Genomic DNA, 12,379 nt, shown 5'->3' on the forward strand with positions numbered 1-12,379 from the left:
TTCTGGGTTGGATTTCTTGACAAAACAGAAAGTGAGGCCAGCGTTGTTTAGCTGACTGCCATCCAAGAGTTCCCAGAGGAAAACTTTCCCACCAGCATGAGTGGAGCATCATAGCTATGGTTACAAAAACAAAAAATATCCAATATCTAAATCCATACTCACATTAGCATCAAACCAAAGAAATACTGGAGCACCCTGTAGACCGAATCACATCTATCATCTGGGATATTTTGCAATTAGCAGACAAATAGCGTTAAATATTAAAATATTCTAAGTTTAAGCATGTAGCATGGGTATAAAGAAGAGAAAACAAACAAAAAAAACGTGGTAAGTGGTAACAGACAATAGAGAGAGCGGTTGTAAAGGACCGGTGCTCTAAAATGGCTCTCATAACCATAAACTCTATAATTTGGTTTTAGCTGGAGAGCTGTGTTGCATATAATCCCAATTTCCCATCTTTCCTGTCACACTCTGGTCAGTTTACTTGCAGTCTGGATCACCAGACGTACATCTCAAACTCTGTTCGCTTCGGGGCATAACAGCAACAAACTTTGAGCTAGCAAGCAACATGTTGAAAATGGAAAGCTATGAAGATAATTTGGATTGTGCAACAAGTCATGCCTGCTTACTTCTTTCAGGGAAAGATTTAGAAAGAAAATGTTTATGCCGTTCACTCTCTAACTGGGACGTTTTGGGACTGATTGGTGGGATTGATGTGGACGAAGTACACGTGGAGATACACTGGAGTCTCCAGCTAATTTAAATAGCTCAGGTTTAGGGATGTAACAATATGAAAATCTATCCTCACAGTTACAATGATAACATTATTCAGTATTATCACAGCATTTTTAAAAGTGTGTTAAATATGTTCAGAAAGCACTGATAGGGCTGTACAAGTTGAAATTGTTTCAAAAGGTGTAACAGTGTTAATTATATTACAAACATGTAGGCAATAGGTTTGTAAAAACCATTAGGTAAGAATTAGAACCCGAGATGTCTGACTTTGAGATCCTGGAAGATTTCTTCACAGTTCCACCTTGAAGATAACTATGACTTTGTATTTGACGTTACTTGTGAAGTTGGATACGGTTCTGAAATATAATTAGATTCAATTAGCGCCAAATCACAACAGTTATCTCACTGCACTTTTCATAAAAGATCAGGTCTAGACCATACTATTATTTTATTATATTTTTGTTGCACACTGCAACACATTTCTGCAGATCCTGTTTTCACCCTGTGTGTTTGGGTCTCTGTTTTAGCTCCAGAGTGAGACATCTCCCTTCTATCCTATCTTTGTTGGGAGCTGCACATGCTCAGTAGCTCGGTGAGATCCCATCAGCTAGATAACTCTTTTTCCAGCTTTGGTCAGACCAAGGCAGGATTATCGGGGAGACTTCTTCTAGACCAGGGCCACTTGTAGAATACCTGTACAGGGACAGGAAGTAGTTCTTTTGGAGATTATGGTCAACTAGTGGGTGTTCTAGAAGTGTTTTGCCATTGAGAAGGAGCTAGCATTCTACGGTTAGCCACCTGACAGCTCACCCAGAGACTGAAGACAGAAGACATTCAGAAAGAGGACCTAACTCAAAACAGCATGGATGTTTTTTTCCAAGTTTGTATGCGTGTGGAAGTACCAAAGACACAAAATCACCAGAACAAATCCCAGGAAGGTTTTAAAAAGCTGACTACGTGGCTCCACAGCGCTTGTCTATTTACTGGCTCTTGCACGTTGCCTGAATATCACTGCGTGGCTGCACCAGTAATATTAACAATCTGCACATCTATCAGCTATGTATTAAGAAACAGCAACAGCAATATTATCAAGGTGATAATCTCTATCTCTCTTTCTCTCTCTCTCTCTCTCTCTCTCTCTCTCTCTCTCTCTCTCTCTCTCTCCAAATAAATGTCACGTTGTAACACAGGCTAAACTTATCCATAACACTTATTGAAGATAACGAGGAAGTAAAACCTATGACAATTTAGCAAGCTACAGAATAGTTTTAACTTACGTTCTAGTCTATCCACATCACTTCAACAAGCACGAAAAAGGAAAGAAAAGAAAAATGCCTGCTACATTTGCTGCTACATTCTGTCCCCTTCTCCTGTCTAAGCAGATGGAGCTGGGAAGAAACACAGTGCTAATCCACCACAGTTATAGGGATATTTTAAATGAAAAGGGTAATTGTTACCATCAACATTTCTACCGTGGTTTACCGTTACACCGGTAATTGTTGCATCCCTACGGTACTATACTGTGTCAACAGTTACGTTTTTAATTTTATATGGTTTTCATTTGCGGGTGCAAATGTTCCACCAAAACCAGTTCCTTCCTGAGACTTTTTAGCAGAGCCACCATTCTGATTGGTTTACAGAAATGCAAATAGGTCTGGCGATGCAAGAAAAATCTTAAACATAGTTTCTAATGTAGTCTTAATCTGTCTCTCATTCATTCAGGAACACCAAAATATGTACTGATGTGTGTCACATAACTTCATTTCCTCTTACTGCTGCTTTGAAATAAACTCACTCAGAACACAGAGAGAGAGAAAGAGTGGAGTAAAGACAGAGAGAAACAGTATGGTTAGAAGAATAGGAGAAATTATAATATGTGGAAGGACAGAGTGAAAGAAACGGAGACGCAGCGCTGTAGTGAATGAATGCTGAATAACTTCAGATGCACACAAACATGCTTGCACAAGCACACACTAATACAAGAGCAACGAGCAGGAATGTAGGAACTGATCATCTTAATGATTATCTTTACATGCATTTGGTGGCATTGTTCTAACATCACCAAAAGGCGTCAGAATAATGCAGACTCAAACCCAGGCCTCGGTATATGGGGTGCATGCTCAAGCAGGTGAGCTACCAAGGTGGTCCACAAAAAACACATTTAATGTAAAGAACAACTGAATTGTAACAGTGTAAAACAAAAGTGATTATAAACGGTGAAAAAGCCCAAGAGAAAACTGATGGCCGAGAATGAATGAAAGAGAAATAAAGAGCTGAGAGCAGGACTGAACAATGGGGAAGAGGGAGAGGGAACAAGGGGGCAAAAGAGGAAGAGAGTGATAACAAGTGATGAAGATGGATGTTTGTGTAAAAAGGGAACCTCAGGGGCTGGAGGTGATGTGTGTGTGAGTGTGAGCGATTGCTGGGTGAGCCAGTGGGAGGAGGATCTCGGCACTTCGTACTCATGGACGTTGGGCGGCCCTCGTTACTCCATTAGCGGACTCAAATCCAACGCAGCAACAGCTGGGTTCCCAACTTTGACTAGGCCTGCAGGCTGGGGGGCTGATGTGTGAATGTTTGAATGTGTGCGCATGAGAGAGAGAGAGAGAGAGAGAGAGAGAGACAGATGGAGAAAGACGGAGAGATAGGGGAATTTAAGGTTAAAAGTGGAATAAAAGCTCTATTTGCATGGGCCTAGTATTACCGGGGGACTTAACACCCCCCCCCAGCCCCAGCATCTGTTATTCGTACGTCATTCACACGGGATAAGCAAAGTCTGTTTGACGGGGTTAAATGTAATGATATCGTCCCCCACATGTGATGTCAAGGCTTCCCTTTATAATTGCCAATGCATCCAACACAACCCCAAATCACACAGATGCCAATGTGTACGAGACTCATCTTATCACACAACCTTTGTGTTTGGTATAATATGGAAGGTATTTTTGGCGGAATTTTCACTCAACAAATAACGTAACATGTGGATGGACCTGGCAGACTGGCATTGGTTTAATATTACAGAAGAGCTCTAGAATTATTACAATTATAGAGGTCTATAGATAATACTAGTCCAGTGCAAATAGGACTTCTGGCTAAAACTAGAGTCAGATACGGACGGCTCCATTCAGCAACGTTTTTTTTTTTCTGACTCCAGATACCTAAAAGGATGGTGGTGAGCAGTAAATCCAATTTCTAGGCCTGCCTGTGTGATGTCTTGGGGGCCATTCTTTGATGTAATACATGCTATGGCATTGTTTAGAAGCACAAAGATCAGCTCAGTTCAGACTATGGCTTGCTTTCAGTTCATATTTTTACGTCAGGTATTTGATGTTCCACAAGCCGTACTTGGAATATTTTAATTTGCATCAGCTGTAGGTCAGGTGGTCCTGGAGCAGACTTGCTATGATAATATGAAAAAGCATTTCCATGGGTCGTGAATGTATTGATGATACATTGATGATAAATGAGGAACTATTAGAGGACTTAAGGCGATGGGATGTTGAACTGCAGGACGGGAGAGGAGAGACTGAAGAGCTGCATCGTCTATCGTGAGGTAATCTCGGTCTAGGGAGCCCTCAACAGAGCCGCAGCCTCGCCTTCCACAAGCAGCTGACGTCTCCCAGGCCTGAAAGGTGGCCCGGCTGGCTGAATAAAACAAGTTAAATCAATAGCTATTTATACAGTCTGGGACTTAGGGGCTGGAACAATAAAATATAATCTATATCATCTACGCTGCAGTTTTGGTTTGCACATCGATGGCTGTTATTTTATAAGTCATAAATGGCTCTCCATACTTTTATGGGCTTCATGCTCTCTCACTCTCTCTTTACCCCTCTTTCCATATTACATGGTCGACTCTCTTTTACTCTTTTATCACCCATTCCATACTCATTCAAGTATTTTCTGCACACCCTTTTTCTATTTCCTCAATGTTCTTTCCATCTCTTTCTCTCCCTCCACACGTGATCCATTCTCTCTTTTTTCTCTTTAAAAAGGAGGAGTTTGGGTCTCTCTCTCTCTCTCTCTCTCTCTCTCTCTCTCTCTCTCTATAGTTGATGTACTTGGAATCGGTAGAGCCATAAAGCTCAGCTTGTTTTATTGGTCAATGAAAAGGCAGGCGCGCAGCGGGGCAGTGCATCTTGGGTAATAGAGTGTGAGTCTGTGAGGGATAACTCAACGGAGGGAGGGAAGGTGTGTGTGTGTGTGTGTGTGTGTGTGTGTGTGTGTGTGTGTGTGTGTGTGTGTGTGTATGCATGTGTGTGGGATTCTATTTGTGTGTAGGGCGGAGAAAGTGAGAGAGGTTGATAGAGGTAGAGGAATGTAATGAAAAGAGAGAGAAATAATCTGAAGAGAAAGAAAGAGAGAAAGAGAGCGGGATGCAAAGACAGAAAAGCATCAAAAGATTGAAGCAGGGTACTTCATAAGTTCTAACTGAGATCCTTATAGGTCTATAGATCATTACATGTTTTACCATAATCATGATTTTTTTTTTACCAAACTACAGATTTCATGTACTATTGTACAAAACTTTTTTGATAACTTTTTTGCATAAGTAATTAGTTTTTACTAGGCAAAGATATTTTTTACAACCATTTACAAACAAAATTAGGAAAAACATTTAAATCCATTATTAATTGTGATGTATAGGAAATAAATGCCCAAAGTATTGCAGGTGTGTGTGTGTGTGTGTGTGTGTGTGTGTGTGTGTGTGTGTGTGTGTGTGTGTGTGTTGTTGTTGGAGCTAAATCCTGCTCCGGTCTCAGGGTTCAGTCAATTAGTAGCCAGAATCTCAGATTTTGATGTGTGAATCCTTTTTTTTACGTAGAATATTCTAGAGGCAACAGTGTGCATGTGTGTGTGCGTGTGTGTGGCCACATGTACTGTGTGTGTTTATCAATGCTGATTGATGCTGCTGAGTATTAGAAGCCATAGCTTTTACCTAGAAGTCCTCTTCCTCAAACACACCACAGCCGCAGTGTGTGTGTGTGTGTGTCTGTATATGTGTGTGTGTGTGTGTGTGTGTGTGTGTGTGTGTGTGGTTGTGAGCCACAGCATTTTGAGCAACAGCCAAGTTTCATGGAAATGAACAATGTTTGTGAGGCGCAATTGTTGTTGCTGTTGTAGAAATGCTATTTCAATTGCATTTTGTCATTTTCCAGTTTTTATCCTCGGCGCTCCTGTTAGTTTTATTAGAAAGAATGCAGTAGCTTCATTCCTCACTACCTCTGTGTTGCTGTTCTCTGTCGTGATGAATTAAGTAGGAAGTGTGTGAGGTGTCTGTTCTTTATGCTGGTGTGTCTAATACTTTTTAAACATGTGGTAGATGTTCTCAAGGAACACTGATGGATTGATGGATTCAAAATGCTAACAGGACAATGAAAATATATCATCATAAATGAGGAAAAGTCATTCAATATGAAGTAACTAAAATGATGACAAGCACTTTCTTTTAAAGACTGTTAACATTGACTGGGTTGACTGAAGATGGATACTTTACTTTCTGTAACATGTTCTTATAATAAAACCATTAAACCAGAATACAACCTTTCTCTCTCTCTCTCTCTTTTCTTCTCCTCCCCTCAGCATGTTGCCTGGCACCTTCTGCCTCGCCCTGTTACTTAGTAGGCACCTATTGTTTAAAGTTCCAGTGTTTCTATTTTTAGAAGTCTCCATTTGGGACAGACTGTTCTCCTTCCTTACCGGATTTAGAATGTCAAGATATTCTGGGTCACTACCAATAGAAAGGCACACACACACACACACACAAACACACACACACACACACACACACACAACTGCTAATACCGACATGTGCACACCACACAAAGGCATACAGTACGAATCAAAAGATGTATGTACTGTACATACAAATAAATGCAAACATGCACGCACATGTGGAGCTTATTCATACAATGCATACATAAAAACACAAATGGGATCTTTGGTGTTTTCCTCATCCCACTTCCCTATTGTTCCCAACGAGATAAGCTAACGGGGAAAAGAAATAGGAACAGACAATAGTCTGATAATATTTCGTGGCCGTGCTGCTTGTATTGTTCTCATCGACTTTTGATAAGCAAATGCAAGTGAAAGAGAGAGAAAGACAGAAGGACGGCGCGAGATGAGGACTAAACATAGCCTGATAGAATTTCCAGGCCGTATTGTTATCGCTGAGACAAATATACACAAGAGAGAGATGGAAAAGGACAAAGAGAAAAGGAGAAGAAGGAGAGATGAGCAGTAGACCGACAATAATCTAGCTTCATAAACAGCCGGGCTGTTAATCACTAACAAAGGCCTCAAATCGCTAAATCAGGCTGTCCAATCAGCAGTCGAGAGGCAGAAAGGAGCAGCGCCGAGTTTTGGGAATGACATTCAGCAAACTGACAGGATACGAGAGCTTTGGAAAGCTCTTGTATCCTGTCAGTTGTGTGCGACGGCAGCCCGTTGCGACCACAGGTTCACGTCTAAATCATTCCTCCTCCACTGCAGAAAAAACAGTAGTATCAAAGAGGAGAAACCCGGTCCATCCCGGAAGAAGTGATCAGAGACGGAGCACTAAATTCACTGCAAAAAAATATGCCGGTGGTGACAGTTTGACGGGAAACGGGCTGGATGCACATCCGAGTGACGCTTGTTTGACAGCCACGCAGCAACTTCCCGCCAGCCGAGTTAAGACGAGTGACAGAAGGAGCACTCTCCCTCTAGATGCTAATGTGGGACACGCATGCTTCCTCTGCTCTCACTCCCACATTAAAAATCATTTGCTGACAAGCTATTCACCGCAGATTGGCAGTGATGTACGGGTGCACTGTGAAATGTGTTTTGTGTGTTATGTGGCTTTGTGAGTTTTCACCTATCAGCAAGTCACAGTGATAAAAAATCGACACAATCCTCATTTTTTGATCATCTTTTTTGTCTTGTTTTTTACTCGTTTGCATTAAGATATTAACAGTTTAATGCAGAGCTTAATTAAGGGTTTGTTTAAACTCTTACAGTGGCCGTAACCACACTGTAACCAATAGCAACAGGTCAAATGTTCGAGGCACAGATCGTTGGTATGTTCCTGGAACCGTGTTGTTTAAAACAAATTGATAGCAGAGCAGATTTACATCCCAAAGTGACTAGTAAAGCAGAAATATAAAAGAAAGATGAATGAATCAACAGAGGGAAAAACTGAATGTACAACTGGGGCAATGAAGGAGAGAAACAAATAAATCCTCAGCACGGAGGTAATAAGAGAGAAAAATAAAAAGAACAAACATTAGAAAATGAAAAGAGAGATCTGAGAGGTAAAGATGTCAAGGGAGGCGTAACTGTCTACTGAAAAAGCTGGATTGTAGTTTTTGGCCTGTGGGGCTCTCAGGTCATGGTTAGCCTAATTGGCTAGTGAGATCGACGTGGACCCTGATTGGCTACAGGGCAGGAAGTTGTAGTGGTTGAGTGGTAGGAGGCATATGCACAACCCTGTGTGTGCGTGTGTGTGTGTGTGTGTGTGTGTGTGTGTGTGTGTGCATGCATGGAAGAGACACAGAGGGTGGGGGGTCTAGATGATAATCTTCTACAACTAATACTCCTGTGTCTGTTTATGTGTGAGTGTGTGCGTGAGTGTGAATGTGTGTGTGTATAATCCTCTTCTCTTTAACTACCAGCAGACAGATTTGATTCATTGATTTGAAGAGATTATATATTTATATATGTACTGTATATATAGTTTTCCTTCGGGGACATAGTTTGCAAGCGTAGAAAAGGTATTAAATTGTAAATTATATCGCGGGTGCCGTATTAATATTGTGCCGTGGAGCCCGTAGGGGTTCCCACCCTACCATTTACTAATGCAACGTCACATGAAAGCGCAGGGAGAAGTAACGGCCCTGCAGCCGTCAGTCCGGTGGGGCATCCTTTGGAAGGCTTGTTGTGTTTCGCTCAGTTAGTGGTGTTGTTGGAGCGAGGACAGTCTCTTGGCTCATTTCCTACCAGGCATATTGTTTTGACATGATGATAAAAACTATTCCAGCGCCTTTGAAGTACAACAACCCTCCTATGTTGATGCACTTATCTTCACATCAGTGCCATTCAAGCTGTTTTTAATCACACTGTTGCTACTAAATACATTTGTGCATGTTACTGTTTCTGAAGGTGAAAAACACAACAACACCAACACTAACACTTAAATACTTCAAGAGAAGAAGTGGGTAAAGACTCCCACATCAGGGGACTTCAGGGATTCCGAGCAGAGAGGAGGACGAGACAGGTTAATCTCCTGCTCAACTGATTATATAGTTATGAGAGTCTAAGTTGATCCTGGTCTCGGCTTGTGATGTTGTAGGGGGGAAGCTGAACCACACCAGGCTATTATAAGCATTCAAGAAGAAAAACAGGGCTGCATTAATGCACACAAGTACACACAGGTGTAAGTGATACTAGGCCATTCCCCTGCAGGCCAGAGAGGCAGTGTTCAAATGGGGTCAGCAGCTCAAGGACTTGGAAGCCACACTAAATATAGTCCATTATTGACAGAAATGAAAAACAATACAGACAAAGTGGGGAAAGAGCAAAGACACAGAAGACCAAAGTTATGGATTAGAATTCTTATCACTCTTCAGTATCAGTGTCTTTACCACGCTCTATTTTTGTATATAAGTTTTTAAAAAGTGGCAATTATTTGTAATCCACATTCTTTGTACATAGACCAGAGCAATATTTAGATTTTTTTATTCCTGATTCATTATTTTCTCTCTCTTTTTGATCTTCTAAAAACAGAAAAAGGCCTCTATGTGTGCATGTGTGTGTGTGTGAGTGTGTGTGTGTGTGTGTGTGTGTGTGTGTGTTTGTTAACTGAGTGCCTTGTCTTTTCAACTGCTGTTACACAATGCTATAGTAAACATACACTTACACACATCAAGCCATTGCTCTGCAGAGATCTTGTCTCACAATCTTTTTAATCAGTCTGTGTCTGTGTGTGTGTGTGTGTGTGTGTGTGTGTGTGTGTGTGTGTGTGTGTGTGTGTGTGTGTACTTTCAGTAGGAGACATTATAAGCATTGAGTCTGGCGTAAGAAGCCAGCTGAGGTCAAATCCACAAACCAGCTACTTGTCGGTAAACAGTTTTCCAAGCAGAGCCTACAACTGGGCAACTGCTAGTGTTAAAGGCCAATACTGTGCTCCATGTGTAAACGATGGGTTTGACTGACCTTTTAAGAGTGAGAAAACATAAATTGAATCTCCAAAACTGATTGGTCCCCCACTTACACACTAGACAACCATGAAACTTGATTATGTTGTGTTATTAACATCAGCAAAATGGGACAATATTGCCACTGATCCCCTGGTCGGGTCTCTTTACCCTGTTTCCACTGACCTCCAAAAGGAGAAAGACCTGGAACAAAACATTCCTTTCCCCCTGCAGCTGACTCAAAAACTCTATCTGTAGACACACGCACGCACCCACGCACACACACAAATAATCATACATGAAAAGTTTGGTTATTAGAGTCTGGAAAACATCTCACTTTGCCAGACCTTCCTCCACCGCGGCGCTGCAGAGGAGGAAGGTCGGACTTTTCCGCCGGCAACAGAGCAATCACAGAAGTGGAACGTCGTGGTTAGAGATTTCCTGACCTGTGATGTAGAAATGACCTGATGTTATCTAAGTTTTCCTTTGTTTCACAACATGGCCTTATTGGAAATTCCACCACAATTATTATGTGACTGTAATCGTATTTCTTTTTGTTAGGAAATAATAAAAATTGGTCATTGGTCACATCAATCTGGAGAACTTTCATCCATACTTATGTTGTATTACAAATATACAGACATTTTTAAATGAACAAACCCAAATTATGGGTATTTTGTAATTCTGAGTATTTTTAGGTCATCCCAGTTTCTCATAAAAGCACTGATATTCCTTCAAAATTCTTCAAATGCTTAAGATTGCATGGAAATCCTCTCTCTTTCCATTTTTGAGTTGTCACATGCCCTGTTGGATTTCTGCAGCGCCTTTAACTTCCTGTTTTGCACTGAAGCGAGCTGAGCCTATGCTATTGCCCGGTAAACACTAAACAGAAGTGACACCACCTCAGGCGACTGCTACTCCCCTAATGAGAATCAATTATTCCTTTGTTCAGAAACCAGTGATAAGGGAAGACAATGTAACAACTATATGTCTGCTGTTTCTACAGAAATCAACAGCTTGGAACACAGTAACTCACTGAAATAAACGCCAGACTGCTTGCCAGTATTGATTTGTGTGATTGATTAAAGGACCTACTTGAGGAGAGAGGAATTGGAGAGTAAAGTTATTCAAACACAAGAACAGAATAATACTGTACTAGTAGCCTATCCATTTAGTGTGTTGAATTAAACAGCTCCGAGGTTTGTCAGCAAAAAAGTCTTATATGTTTCCCCATTCTCGCTTCTGGATATTCAGCAGCTGGGGAGTTGACTGCTTTGAAGTCTTCTAAATGACAAAAATAGGTCATTCAAATCTGGTTACATTAATGAAAACTACAACTAAGTTAAGGCTAGAGGAATATTGCCTCGATGATTAAAGAAACCATATTGACCAGAAGGACATATCCTCCTTGTCAACCTGCCATCCCCTTTCTCAATCTCCTAGTAGCAGAGAGAGTGCAGGAGAAGAGGCGTTATTTAGTCTAGTCTGCCTGACTCATGGATTATTCATCTGACTGAGGTTTGTGTAAGTTAGAATCTACAGCCCCGATCGTGGCTCCGAAATGTCAGCAGCCTAGCTGTGCTAGCTGTTTATACATGAATCCATGGCGCTGTCCGTGGTGCTGAAGAGGAAGACAGATTTGGAATTGCAACTTTTTGTTTTAGTCACTTCTGTCAGTTTTGTTTGAAAGCTGTAACATCTTCTAAACTAAGCTTATATGGCGGTGTGAACCGGCTAGATGTGGCCGTTTGGCTCAGTTGATAGAGCAGGAACATGTGTGCAGAGCCTTGTTCCTTGATGCAGAAGGTCCAGAGTTTCAATATGACCTGTGACGGTTTTCCAACGTGGATTCAATTTAAGTTATTTTCATTAAGGTTGAAGTAGATTATTCTGGTCTGAACTTTTAAATATAACCCACATATATATACACATATATATATATATATATATATATATATATAGGGCTGTCAAAATGATAAGTTAACGCCATTCATTTTTTTAAGGTGCGATATTAACGCACATTTTGGGATTTCACTCCACAGTTCGGGAACTCAGGAAGCTGCAGCAGTAATGTTGTGGACAGGGTTGCCAACTTGGCGACTTTCTCGCTATATTTAGCAACCCTCTTAACGACTTCTATTGGAATGAATTCCCATGCATGCAATCCACAGATCCTTGGTTAAACTCAGAACAGGGGCAGCAACCCCCCAGTCTGCCTTGGAAGTTGAGTTTTGAAAAAGTTTCCAGATGGTATTGTCTGCATGACTAAAGTTATTTGCATGTACTTTTGAGTACCACTTGACTTACAACTTGAGCATTAAAAACAGATGAAAAATGTGATTAATAGCCTCTTAACTAGGACACTCATGCCATTGATCCCGATCAAATATTTAAATAGAGTGACAGCCCTAATACTCTCACACAAACATACATATATATATATATATATATATATATATATATTTTTTTTT

General features: G+C 40.9%; 1 protein-coding gene and 1 long non-coding RNA gene across 14 annotated transcripts in view; one reads left to right on the forward strand and one right to left on the reverse strand.

The window, feature by feature from the left end:
- The window catches only part of ptprt (protein tyrosine phosphatase receptor type T), a 329,101-nt gene that overhangs the window by 152,166 nt on the left and 164,556 nt on the right, over window positions 1–12,379 (reverse strand). The window lies entirely within an intron of this gene.
- Window positions 612–12,379, forward strand: part of LOC117943560 — a 15,474-nt gene continuing 3,706 nt past the window's right edge. The window contains exons 1-2 of the long non-coding RNA XR_004656377.1: window positions 612–746; window positions 8,270–8,272. This is a non-coding gene — a long non-coding RNA (uncharacterized LOC117943560). The remainder of the gene's footprint in view (window positions 747–8,269; window positions 8,273–12,379) is intronic.

This window comes from Etheostoma cragini, chromosome 4 (genome assembly GCF_013103735.1).
Source record: "Etheostoma cragini isolate CJK2018 chromosome 4, CSU_Ecrag_1.0, whole genome shotgun sequence".
NCBI lineage: Eukaryota > Metazoa > Chordata > Actinopteri > Perciformes > Percidae > Etheostoma > Etheostoma cragini.